This window comes from Cyprinus carpio, chromosome A14, assembly GCF_018340385.1.
Source record: "Cyprinus carpio isolate SPL01 chromosome A14, ASM1834038v1, whole genome shotgun sequence".
Lineage (NCBI taxonomy): Eukaryota > Metazoa > Chordata > Actinopteri > Cypriniformes > Cyprinidae > Cyprinus > Cyprinus carpio.
In genome coordinates, this window is record NC_056585.1 from 28,025,804 (window position 1) to 28,040,010 (window position 14,207).

At 37.3% G+C, this 14,207-nt stretch overlaps 1 long non-coding RNA gene across 1 annotated transcript; it reads right to left on the bottom strand.

Moving 5' to 3' along the window:
• Positions 1 to 5,350: 5,350 nt before the first annotated feature.
• On the bottom strand, positions 5,351 to 5,995 carry LOC109056795. The gene is made up of 3 exons (XR_006161664.1): positions 5,722 to 5,995; positions 5,566 to 5,618; positions 5,351 to 5,482 (listed from the first exon to the last, which is right to left on the bottom strand). It is a non-coding gene; the product is annotated as an uncharacterized LOC109056795 (long non-coding RNA).
• Positions 5,996 to 14,207: the final 8,212 nt, after the last annotated feature.

Consider the following 14,207-nt stretch of genomic DNA (forward strand, 5'->3'; position numbering starts at 1 on the left):
ATGGAAAGCAGTTACATGATGAATGTGTGCTGTATATTCTGCAATACTGTAAATAATAATACCATTACATTTTCTAATCATGACTATGAAAAGTGGAAGTTTTTAACACATCTTAGAAAAAAAAAACCTTTTAAAGTAAAATGTTTATATTTTAGATGAAGATAAAGTTAGTAGAAGTGTTGTAACAATGTTATTGCAACCTTCAAATAAATGTGCATGCATGTGTTGTATATACGTATTATGGCATCACATATAAGAACATCTCTCACTTGCATTTACTAAAATATTCTTGGCCATATCGAGAGTCAAAGTAGGCCTAAGGCGCAAGCCTGATATGTCATTTTTATTTGTAATTTAATTCACAAGTAACAAATTCATCAAGTCCTGCTTTAATTGGTCAATTCTTCCACATGTACAGCACATACATAACAAAGAATTGAAGATTATGTTACTGTCCTACTCTCTCTCACTGCCCTTTTAATTGACACCTTATTTGAACCAAATCACACTGTTCTATGAGGTGGATAAAAATATGTTACTCTCAGACCCTTGGTGCTACAGATAACACTAACAGTAGAGCAAATATAAAAATACCGATAGATACAGATTAAATATAAAATACAACTATACAAATAAGGGCATGCAAAAAAAAATTAAAAAAAATAAAAATACAGTTAAATAAAGCAGGCACAAGGCACATGGCAGATAGGAGTGCAAACCAGTGAGGTGAACAAACAGTGTGCAGATAAAAAAAAAAGATTGTAGTGCAAAAGAGTTCTTTATTTAAACTGATTAGAAGAGGTAGTAAAATTGAGGTAGTGAGCAGACGCAGCATCAGCATTTTAAAATAAAGAAACTGCTCTCTGAGCTTTTTGTAAACGTGAGCACAGTGCACTTGTACTTTTAAAAATATGGGCTCTTTTTTTGTGTTCAATTTGTAAAAGCTACGGAAATGAAACCATGTTTAAATACATAAAAAGTAAACTAATTTATGTGCTGTTGACTTTTTCACATTGGTGCATGTATCACTCGTGACACACCACGTGTTTCAACATTTGTCAAAAACGAGCACAAGAAACGTTAAAGATCACACCCCAATCGTCATGTGCGAAAGTCTTTAAAGACAGTTTGCTCCCCATCCCAACATTAAACAAAACCCCACAATACAGCACAAAACGACACAAACTACAATAAACCCACACATCCCTTGTCTGACCCCCAAATCACAGCTGAGCCTCCAGGAGCGTTCATGTAAGTCCAAATCTTCCCTCGATTTCTAAGTCTTTCTGAATCCCTAAAGGTTTTCAGCGCTGCCTTTCTCTCGGGTGTTGTGTTTTTACATTCATTTCTTCTTCTGTTGATGGAGAGTTCAGCCTCGTTGAATAAAATCAACCCCTGCGCCAAATAGCAAAAAAATCACCAAATTCAAATTGACATGACAAACTTGTATTGGTGGAAGAGGAGAAGTAACGAAAAGAATACGATGTTCGGTGTATGTGTTAATCCCTTAGAATTGCCTGTAAAATTTGCCTAAAAAAAGCCTAAAAAAGACAAACTACCCAAAGTAAAATTGCATGCTGTTCTTGAACCATTTGGAGTATATGCATGGTTTTTGTTCTCTTTTTTTTTTTTTAAGAAAGGTGACCACTCTGAAGTTGAGGTGTTCCTCAACTAGCAATCACGGTAAGTTTGTATTGGTATTGAGTAATAAAACTTTAAACACACTGAAAAAAAAAAACAAAAAAAAAAAAAATGCCTACATTTTTTTTTTTTTTTTTTTTTTTTTGTAAACAGATGCATTGCAGATGACTATTTAGCTGGGAGCTCATTAGCTGAAAAAATGATCAAAATGGGATCACAGAGTGAAGCCTTACCAAGCCAAATTTTTGTAATTTGATAACAATATCTTAAGAAAATGTTGATTTGTTTTACACACGTTTATATCTAATTTATGTCTAGGTGTTCCCAAAAAATCTGGCCACCTTAGAGACTCCAAATGAACCATTTGGGTCACCAATGACCATAAAATGGTGCAATTTTTGAAGGCTTTAAAGTACAGTCATAATATTTTGGGCTCTAACTAAAAAGGTTACACTTACTCCTATTTCAATTTCTTATCCAGATGCACTGTTTCAATAATTATGCTGACAGATAGTAAATGAAGCCTAAACACATTATGTATGTGTGTTTTACAACTATATTGGCATCACGGTGACAAAGTTTGGTGTGAGTACTTATTTGTTTCTTCTTGGAGGAGTATGGAAGTTTAAATTTACAGCCTGATTTTTTCTCAAAAATCCACATTACAAATCCAAGGTCGTAGCTACTGACTTTAAATCATGGACCTCTGTATAATGGGTTTTTTTGCTGACTGGCTCCCAGAGTTCAATCATGTCATTCAATGTCAGATGATTGTCTGTGATATTAAAAAAACCACACACACACAACAGAAGTTAGCAGTAAACACCTAAGATCATAAAACACACACACGGACAGAATCAGAATCAGAAGAGCTTTATTACCAACTATGTTTACACACACAATGAATTTGATTTGATTACAGGAGCTTCCAGTGTAGAAGAAAGTACAGCATATTACAGCCATACATGATAGTGCAGACATAGATAGGAAAAACACAGTAGGGATGGAATATAAAACTAATATATATATATATAATATAGTATATATATATATTATATAATAGATATATATATATTATAAACATTAAATAATGTACTATAAGCTAGTTGGCTACCACAGCCTGTAATCACCTCATAGAAACAGCGATTGGTTCAAATAAGGTGTCAATCAAAAGGTCAGAGGTCATGGCCATTTTGAGACCAAAGATAATGTCTGTTTACATGCGAACACAAGCTATACCTCAGAAAGCTCAGAAGCTTTGATCACTCCGTTGGCTTATCTGAAATGATACTACTACAGTCCGTGAATGTTTATCAACATATAAATGTGTTATGGACTAAATATTTCACTGAATTGGATAGTCTGGACCCTTCACAGTGCAACTTCATCATTTTTGCTGGAATGTAATGAATTACTGGACTAACAAGAGGCTTCGTAGGTGAGTTCCTTCAGTTTTGTTATTGTGTTTTTTTTGTTGTTGCTGGTCTGACAAAGACACTGATTGTACCTGCTGTGTTGATTATATCTTAAAATGCAATCCATCAAAAAATGTTTGTATCATTTGAATCACAAGAATTTCAGCTTTCTAAAGATATGACACGTTTACCTTTATTTTATTAATTTTTTTGGTGTTTCACGAAGTTAACCCTAAAAGCATTGAGTGTACCGTGGGCGGCACACTGGAGCTGTAATCTCTATATTCGCAATATAAACACTTTATTTGGATTAAAAATGTTCCCTTTCCATCCCAGGATACCTCTTTGGTTATGGTGGGAACATGCAGTGATATTTTGCTACACATGACCTTTCTCAAACTTAATTTGAAACCAAAACTGTAGCAGTGCACAAATTGAGTACAGATATGCAAACATTTTTAGGACCTATTGGTATTTTTATGGTTTATTTCTGCTATTGAAAGTAGGGGGATACTACTTGCCAAAACAATGAAGAAAAGTCAATTTTCATTCAAGTACATTTCCATTTTTCATACAACTATATATGTAGCTACTTCCAAATTGGTTTTTTCTGCACTGTTTAGAATAATCTGTTACTCTCATACATTATTATTTGTTTTTTTACATAAACTATTCCTAATTTATATATGAAGCCTATTCATTTGATTTATACTTGCAATACATACAACAACAATATTGCTTTTGATAATAAAATCAAGAAGAAGTCAAAGCAGATTGGACCAGATATAAGATCACAGACCTTCAAAGTCGTAAACCCACTTTCAAAACTTTTTATTTAGGAGAAGGGATTTTTCAGTAACATGTCAAATTCTACGTTTTTAAACAAGACTTTAAGTGAAGATATTTTATATTTGAGGTTTCTTGAAGTTTTGAAATATTTTTTTTTCACGTTTCATCACTGAAAAGTCAAGGGACATGTTTGTCACCATATTTTAAGAAAGGTCCACATGCATGCATAAAACAAGCAGCAGTGAAGCATTTGTAAGTCCTGCTCTACATCACACGTCCAATCTTCATGGTGATGGACTTCAGAGAATTCCAGCTCTTCTTCCAGGTGTACCAGGTGGCCCCAATATCAAAACTGCCATCATGATCTTTAGCCCAGAAATACAGACCAGTAGGGTTTGTGGCATAACAACTTTTGTACCAAAAACCTCCTAGATAGTATATTTTAGCACAGTTCTTTTCTGAAAGATCTTGGTCTTTGTCAAAGGTAGAGAACTTCATTCCATTGTGTGGACTCAAGGAGTCACCTGCAGAAAGGAGAAACTTTCATTATAGAGGCACTTTCACCTGGACATCTAATATATATACATGGATCTATATATATATCTATATATAGATATTATATATATATCGATATTATAATAATTTTTTTTTTTTTTTTTTTTTAAATAAAAGTCCTTGTGAATCAATCAAGCATTATGGCGAAAATGAAACATCTGTGGTTTGTATTTCACCCTTGCTCCTCCATCTACAAAACCGCTCACTTGCAGTTTTGTACCCATCCTAGCCTCTTTATTCCAGCCCACGAGAAAAGAAAAGACTCGTACAGAGCGAAAGCCTTCTGCCCTTGAAAGTCCTCCAAATCCACTCTGAGTTTATACCTGTATCTGCGCGTCAGCTGATGAATGTACTCTACGCCTGTTAAAAACATTAAAAGAAACTGGTTCAATAACTTTAATAACAAACATAATCTGCATTTATACTGCAGTCCTGATTAAATGTCTTTGATTGCTTTTTTAGCCCAGAACGTCACAAAAACACTCACCCAGCCAGTATTCGCCGGCTTTATTACCAAAACCCTTTTTTATTAAACTCTCCCACGGCCTAAAGAAATTGCATCACCTCGCCATCCATCCGCCTGAGAATCACCTGAAACATTCAGAAATCATTCATCACTTTCACACAATCATCATTCATCTTTTTAAAATGATGTTTAAGGTGTACAACATTTGACAAGCTTTGTTTTGCAAAAAATGTAGATTCTGTAGTGTGATTTCAATGACTGTTTATCTTCATGCTCAGATGTAAATATGTGCGGCTATTTAAATATTACGTTATTATATTTTAAGTTACTAGAAAATGTGGTGTCATTCACACTGGGGTGCATCTGATAATAAAATATCCTTTTGCAAGATAAAAAACATTGAAATGTGTACCGTCCAGTGTCCTTGGTCTTTTTGTTCGCCGGAGACCACATCACAGTAGACCTGCACCGGGTCGCTACTTTTTTTTGAAAGTGTGATGGTGTACACGCCACTGTTATTCACAGCAATATCAGAGCAGTCAGTGGCAGGAAAACATTCAGGGTTTACATCAGTGCCCATCATCACAGGAAACAGCGCAGACAAACACAGCAACACCTGAGAGACACAAACTCAAGATCTGAGTCCGATGATGGACGTCTGACAAAATCATACTCACATTCTCACATTCAGAAACTCACAATCATGTTTGTGATCATCACTTCAGACTTCCAGCTCAGAGGATCAGGTGCACCTGAAATACAGTTCAGACAAAATCATTTTGTTATAACATGAACATTCATTCTGTTATTTTATGAAGAGATATTTGCTGAGACGTGCATGATTTTAAAACTCACCGTATGACCCGAGAATCTTGTGAATGTTTAGGCGATGGATGCGTCTTTAAATATATTTTTGATTGTCAGGATCCTCCTCTTTAACTGACATTTATAAAAAAAAAAAAAAAAAAAAACGTAATATTTTAACAAGACAGTTATGGGTTTGATGCCATAAAAGGAGAAGTTTTCGTTCTTTTTGCTTTTGGAAACCTGCTTCATCATCTTCAACAACCGACTGCAACGGACTCCTAGTTAAGAAAACCCTTAATAATGATTTGTATTTTCTTAGCTTAAGGGGTTTGATGCAACCAGGTCCTGATGACCCTTTGACATGCAAATATTCAACAAACTTTAATCCGATGTTCACTGAAAAACGAAACAGCGTGGAAACTATTTTCACATAGAAATTGATAGTAAATTTCAATTAAAATAATTATAGAGAAACAGTCAATAATGCTCCGGTTACTAATGTAACGTCTGTTTCCTGATATAATGGAATGAGTGTTGCATAAATATGCTTATAGGGAATCTCCTGTTTACTCTGAATACTAAAGCCTGATTTGTTCACATTCATGTAGCTGCATGAACAAATGGCGAATTGATAACTGTCCCCAGGTAGATTACCTGCTGGCTGGGAGACAAAATGCTAAATCGATTTCCAGTCCAAGATGCTCCAACTGGCAAGCAGCGACCTGTGAGCGAGAGGTTCCTGCTCTAATCTGGCTAACACAAGCCAGTCATTTAGATTCATATTGCTAACAGCACTTCTGCTTTAGTCCAGTCAACCAAATTAATACTAGTGATATATGGGTCCTAAAACTAAAACTTAGACCAAGAGAAAATTTGACCCAAACATGTTATACCAGAAATATAAATCCGGACAGTTTCGACATCCCAGCAAAACATAAAAGTAATTGCTCATACAAAATAGATCTGTTATGTACCAACACACTGGTATTATATAACCCATAAAAATGTAAAACTCATCCAATGTGAATTTAATTTGTGAAGTTAATTTGTAAAACTGTTGCACTGCAGAAGCTAAATGTTGAGATGTGTGAGTGTATAAATAATACTGTCATTGTTAACTTTTTGTTTAAAACATGTTTTGTTTCATTAATACACTCACAGACATCAACATTCTGCATATGAAACACAACAATGGTGACATGCTTCTTGCCAGTATACAAAAACATTCATGGCTCCCAGCATGCATTGCTTTATTTATTTATTTATTTTTTTATTATTGTCACCATTGTTGAGGTTTATATGACGATTGCTGATGTCTTAATGTGTTGTATTAAACTCTTAAATAATTTTGGACAATCTTACATAAATTACTGAAATGCTATAAATTGTTTTGTTGTTGTTGTTGTTGTTTTCACATTTGACTTTATCATTTCCTTCCTATTTAACATCTCAAAAAAAAAAAATTGTTTAAACATCTTTAATGCAGACATTTGCCTGTTATTAAAACAGACATATTGAGCTACTTTTTAAATGCAGAAATGTTTTCTGAAAACACCTGCAATTATTGCAAAATAAGCAACTCAGTGAAAGTCAAGGGTCAAGAGCCCAACTAAAGCAAAAACTGATCTCTGCAAACAGTTTGTGTCCAGGTGAGAGGGGTCTTTGATAATGTTACCTGACTGTTTCTTCACTTTGGAGTTGTACAAGTCCTGGAGGCTTGGTAGATGCAAACCAATGATCTTTTCTTCTGTCCTAACAGTCCACTGCAGTCTTCTTAAATCTGATTTGCTGGCTGACCCAAACCAGACAGTTATAGAAGAGCACAGAACCGACTCAATAACAGTTGAGTAAAACTGTGTCATCTGTGCCTGTGGCAGGTTGAACTTTTTCAGTTGACGAAGGAAATACAATCTCTGCTAGGCCTTTTTCACAATGGAGTCAATGTGAATATCCCACTTCAGGTCCTGAGAGATCGTGGTTCCCAGGAATCTGAATGGTGAGTGGGGAGAGTGCAGGGGTGTTCCTGCTGAAGTCCACAATCATCTCCACAGTTCTGAGCGTGTTCAGCTCCAGGTTTTTGTGACTGCACCAGACAGCCAGCTGCTCAACCTCTTGTCTGTAAGCAGACTCGTCGCTGTCCTGGATGAGGCCAATGACAAACTTCAGGAGCTTGCCAGGGGAATCTTTAGAGGTGCAGTCATTTGGATACAGGGAAAAGAGCAGTGGGGAGAGAACACAGCCCTGGGGAGCTCTGGTGCTGATGTTGCAGGTGTTGGATGCGATTTTTCCCAGCCTCATTAGCTGTTGCTTTTCTGTCAGGAAGACAGATCTTGAGTGCAGACAGAGAAACAGTAGGGGGGAGGGAGGGGGAGGGTGTTGATGGCTGTGCTGTGAAACGGAGTTGGTGTGGGGTGTAAGACCAGGCTTTTGTTTTTCAAATCAGCAGTATAACTCGTTCAGGTCTTCAGCCAGTTGTTGATTGGCCTCAGTGCTGGGGGATGGGGTCTTGTAGCTGGTGATGGCTTTCAGACTATTCCACACTGATGTAGAGTCATTACTTGAAAGCTGTTTTTTTTTTAGCTTTTCAGAGTAGTTTAACTTTGCCACTCTTATCTCCTTATTTGGTGTGTATTTGGCCTGTTTGTACAAGGCTTTGTCCCCACTCCTGAAGGCATTCTCTTTGGACTGTCGAAGCTGTTTGAGTTTCGTACTGTACCAAGGTTTGTCATTGTTAAATGTAAAATAAGTCCTGGTGGGAACACACATGTCCTCACAGAAACTGATGTAGGACGTCAGAGTGTCAGTGAGCTCATCCAGATCAGTAGCTGCAGCCTCAGAAACACGCCAATTAATAAGTTTGAAGCAGGCTTGTAAATCCCGCTCTGCTTCCACAGTCCATCTCTTTACAGTTCTTACTACAGGTTTAGCAGATTTGAGTTTCTGCCTGTAGGCTGGTAGAAGATGAACTAAACAGTGATCAGAGAGTCCCAGAGTTATGAACCCCAGTTGAGGAAACCTTGACGTAAATGTAATGTTTAATGCACTTCATGTTTTAAATAACAATGAATGGAACACATTTCCTTTTTTAAATGCATTTTAATATCAATATGGTACAAAACAGTCATATTTAAATCAATGTGATGAATGAGTTAGGTCAAAATAATCAGAAAGTAGTCTGATTATATCACCTAAAATGTGTAATGTAATGAATTAAATTACTAACTACAATTTTTGTCATGTAATTTGGAATCAGTAACAGATTGCATTTTGTAAGTAATCTACTCAGCTGTTTTAAATAAGATATATGTATTTTTGCAACAAAATGGCATATAAAAATAATCATATTAATATATGAACAAATTTTACTACAGAGATTCTGTGTTGTCAACATGTCAATAATGTTTTCTAAAGATACCGTTGACTTGAGCAGGTTGCAAAATAAAGCAACTTCTCATACCTCAATGAAACGTTGGCTTATCATCTCCAGATCACTAGTGAAGCACAACGAGTCTGACAATGAGTTGACACTTTTAATAACAGATGTTGTGAAATTCATGAATGTCTTGAAATGTGGAATATTTCACCAATCAGCTCTGGGTGAACTTCAGTCATGAACTAACTGTTGAGGTTAGGTCTATTTCAAAGAAACACACACACACACACACACACACACACACACACAAACACAAGGCAAGGCAAGGCAAGTTTATTTATATAGCACATTTTGTTCACAATGGTAATTCAAAGTGCTTCACATAAAAGAAAGTAAAATAATCAAAAAAGAATCACAAAAATAAAACAAGGAATTTAAAAACTTTTTGAAAATGATTAAAAAATGTATTTAAAATGAATTTAAGACAATCATTTCGGGTTGCATAAAATACAGAAAATACAGTGCAAGCAGTTCGGACATGGCACAGTGCTTATTCAATAAATGCACAGCTAAACAGATGAGTTTTGAGTCTAGATTTAAAAGTGGCTTATGTTTTAGCACATCTGATCTCTTCTGGAAGCTGATTCCAACTGCGGGTGGCATAATAACTAAAAGCAGATTCCCCTTGTTTTGTGTGAACCCTTGGTATTTCTAACTGACTCGATCCTAATGATCTGAGTGGCCTGTTAAGCTTATATTCAGTTTGCATATCTGCAATGTATTTTGGTCCTAGGTCATTGAGTGATTCTAAACGAGTAAAAGTACTTTAAAATCAATCCTAAATGTAACTGGAAGCCAGTGTAAAGACCTGAGGACTGGTGTGATATGATCAGATTTTCTGGTTCTAGTCAGAATTCTGGCAGCAGTGTTCTGGATGAGCTGCAGCTGTCTAATGGTCTTCTTGGGAAGGCCGGTGAGGGGAACATTACAATAGTCCACCCTGCTGGTGATAAGTTTCTCCAAGTCTTGACTGGAAACAAAACATCAAATTCTTGCAATGTTTTTTAGATGTATGCTGATTTAGTTACTGCTTTGACATGACTACTGAAACTAAGGTCTGTCTCCAGAATCACACCAAGATTCCTGACTTGATTTTTAGTTGTTAGACCCTTAAGAGTCAAGGTATGCATTCACTTAATGTCATAACTTCAACTTTGTTTCCAAATCCACTGACTTTTTTTTTCCTTGTTTAACTGAAGGAAGTTCTGGCATATCCAACTGTTAATTTCATCAATGCATTGGCAGAGGGAGTCAATGGGGCTGTAGTCATTTGGAGATAAGGCTAGGTAAATCTGGGTATCATCAGCATAGCTGTGATAGGCGATTTGGTTCTTTCTCATTATTTGAGATATACAGGCTAAACAAGAGTGGTGCAAGAATTGAGCCTTGTGGGACTCCGCATATCATGGACGTCCACTTAGACTTGTGCTTTCCTTTACTCATAATAACCTCTCCCTTCTAAGTATGACCTGAAACATATGAGTACCATCCCAGAAAGCCTGATCCAGTTTTCCAGTCTCTGTAGAAGTATGTTATGATCGACAGTGTTAAACGCAGCACTTAGATCTAGTAATACCAGTACTGATATTCTGCCAGAATTTAAGTGAATATCATTTATCTTAATGAGTGCTGTCTCTGTGCTGTGAAGTAGTCGGAAACCTGATTGAAAATTGTCCAGGTATCCATTTGAGTTTAAGCATTTGTTCAGTTGATTAAAAACTACCTTTTCTATAATTTTGCCTATAAAAGGAAGATTTGATATTGGTCTGTAATTGCTCAAAAAGGTGTTATCAAGATCGCTCTTTTTCAGAAGGGGTTTAACAACTGCAGTTTTCAGCAAGTTTGGAAAAGTCCCAGAAAGAAGTGAGACGTCCGTTTAGGCACGAACACCACTTCTAAGGAGATCTGCTTTTAGACGTTTAGCACACTTTTGAAAAAAAAGATGTGGGAAAAGTGGGTCAAGATGCAGGTTGTTGGATGGGATGGGATTTAGGTGCTGCACTATTTCTTCCAAAATGTTGCTATCAATTGCTTCAAAAATAGACATAGTATCTTCTTTTTGATATTGCGGTCAAATCTGTCTGACCTCTGCATAATGTTCTTCTAGCCATGTTTAGTTTAGAAACATAAAATCCAGATCATTTGTGGTTATTAAGTCATTGATTAAAAATGATTTATTTTTTTAGTGAGCGAATGTTTAAAAATGCTAACTTGATGGCAGTGCTTTGTGTCTTTACAGCAATCTTAGTTTGATGCATAATAGGCCGCAGATTAGATAAGTTAGCCCTTCGGCTTGAGAAGGCCTTATACTTTCTATCACGCGATTAAACAGAAATAGAGAAAGCTACATGCACACTGGGTTCCCCACCCGGTACCCAACACACATCAATGAGAGCTGCTATCAGTTGTTTTTGGTTCACCTACAGCAGATGGAGGGTTTGGGCCCTGGCGAAGGCGTTGTGTGAAGAGCGGTCAGAGAATTCTCACAGGAGCAGGGCCCACAGGCTTTGGTGGTTGGGGGACCATCCATTTTTTAGTTGATATCTGGGGGGTTGCAGCAAATGAGTGGGAGAGTTTGGTCCCAGCATAAACCAATTCCTCCATTTTCTGTGAGAAGCTTAGAAGTGGAGATGCTGGAGAGAGGGATAATGTGTCTAGTGAGCAGGGCGCTGGCTCTGGTGTTTCCAGTGGCTGTGATATGTTGTCCTGGCTGTTTTCCAGAAAGTCGTCTGTAGCGTGAACCAGACAAATTAAAGATTCGATCGGGAGCCTGGTTGAAACATGAGCCGAATTCCACAGAAAGGCAGGATGTTGTAAAAATCAACTCTCAGCACCACAGGTCTGATAAGCAACTCTTTCACAGAAACAGCTTTCAACACATTAAACCACCACCATTAGAACAATTAATTTATTGACAATTTCAATTCGAAGAAGAGATTGTTCTAATTTTGGGGCAAGTAATCGAAGAAATGGACAGTCTGAACCTCACATGTAAAGCCATGAGAAGTAACAAGATCGTTGGATTGACTTCCCCCCCCCACCTAGCAAAACCAGACTGAAAATTCCTAAGGAGACCTGTTAACCCCTCTGGTCTTCACAGGACATATCCTTTCTCCCCAGAATGGCACAGAGAATGCCTTCCAATGCATATATGCACCAAAATGAACTCAAAAAAGACTTCTAAATGGATATCAGTCCATTGCTCAACTCCATATCATACATGAAGCCACACATTTGATTTTAATGTTTCTAATCCTTATTGTGTATGTCTTTTAATACAAAACTCCTTGAATAGCTTACGGGATCATCTTCAGGTTTAGTATGTGTCGTGTGTTTCGAATATTCTTGCTTGTGAAAACGTTTCTGACCATCAGGTCATTTGTAAAATGTATCATATTCTTGTATATAGGAATCATGTCCCCAAATCTTATACCCTGCAAGAGCGGGGACAATTCGGACCCACGAGGCTTGATAAGATAACATATGATTTATGAATGGGTGGGACAAACATCGGAAGAGAGACCCTGACAAAAAGACAATATCTACAATTGGTCAAGACAACATTTGGAGGTCGTGGCCAAAAGGCCAGTTTTTTAATAATCAGGGCAACCCACATAAAATTTTGCTTTTAGCTTTTAGCGGTTAGCTTTCGCTATGCAGTTCATTGACGGCTTTTAGCCTGCTCCTAGCTTTTTTAGCTTTTAGCTGTAGCTTTTAGTCATGCTTTTAGACATTCACTTTTAGCGTTCTTTTCGAGCGCCCCGTCCAGCGTGGCTTTCGGACCCTTGCACGCCTGCTACTACTTAGCCACACGATGAAAGGGAAGAAGAACCACTAGGTAGTCGTTCCAAATATTCACCTTCTTTTCTTTTCCCGTTTGAGAGGTTTCGTGTTCCTGAAGTTTAAGTTTTTTGTAACGCCGTGTCTCCGAGTATGGACCTCGCGTTTGGCCCGTTGTGAAAACTACAACCAGCCCCAAAAACTCTGCATATTTCACGCCAAACGCCCAACCTACGGGGCCTTACCGAGTACGGTCACTTCAAGGACTACTGAACTTCCAGCCAAATCACTCAGGCAACCTCGGAAAAACCCCCTTTTCAGCGTACAACAAAGGGAACCGGTTACACAGGCCATCACAAGTAACATACCTCCAGGACTTCTGATCTGTAATGGTGTTTATCTAATATAATTTAACAACCAAATTGATGAACTCAATGCGAGGGTTAATTTAAGTGATTGATGGTTGTTCATGTCTATGCAATATTTCAGTATTGCTCGGTTAAAATTGGGAGTTCACATTTCATTCTCTTAAAACTCATTATTTCCTAACGTTCTATCCTCCGAACGTGTGTGAATGTGGAGTGCGTGGGCTTTGTGTTAGATTAGTTAGATGTCTTGGATTTATCTACTAAAAAGCATTATTATATTGAAACGGAGTAAGTATCTTGGGTTTTGTGCCTCACAAGTAATGTCTTTAAACTGCCGAATCTTGTTACTGTGCTAATTAATAGTGCTTTTCACTATACCTTTGGCATAATATCCACGCGATTTGATGTTAAACGGCTCGTTCAGTGAAAGCGTGGCGTTTCAATGATCAGCCGTTGAAACAGTGATTCTGTCAAATTTGCCCTTTAAATCTTAAAATGATTCCATTTGAGGAAATGACCGGTTTTCCCTTAGGAGATTATGGTGGAGAATTTTGAGGGCAGTTTAATCTAAATGGTGAGCATAAACCAAGTTAATTTAAATCTGTTCTTGTGCTGCGGAATTATGAAAAAAGAAAGATGAGAAGCGATTAGGAGGAGTGTGTGTGGGGCGTGGAGAGAAAACCGTGACGGTAAGCAGCGCAGCGGCACCGCGGATTAGAATGAAACGCAGAGTGAGATTCGGCTACCGTGCTGTAAAATCAATTCCGCCTCCATTCGTTTAAACGGCAGTAAATTTGAACTTAAAAGTTAACAGAGATTCGTACAATTAAGGGTTAGATAGAAGGCTGTAACTCAAGTCCGCCTCTCCATTGTTAAACGGCAGTAAGTGAACTTAAAGTTAACATTTGAGATCGTACAATAAGGTAGAAATTGAGCGTGTTCCTCATTTTTGC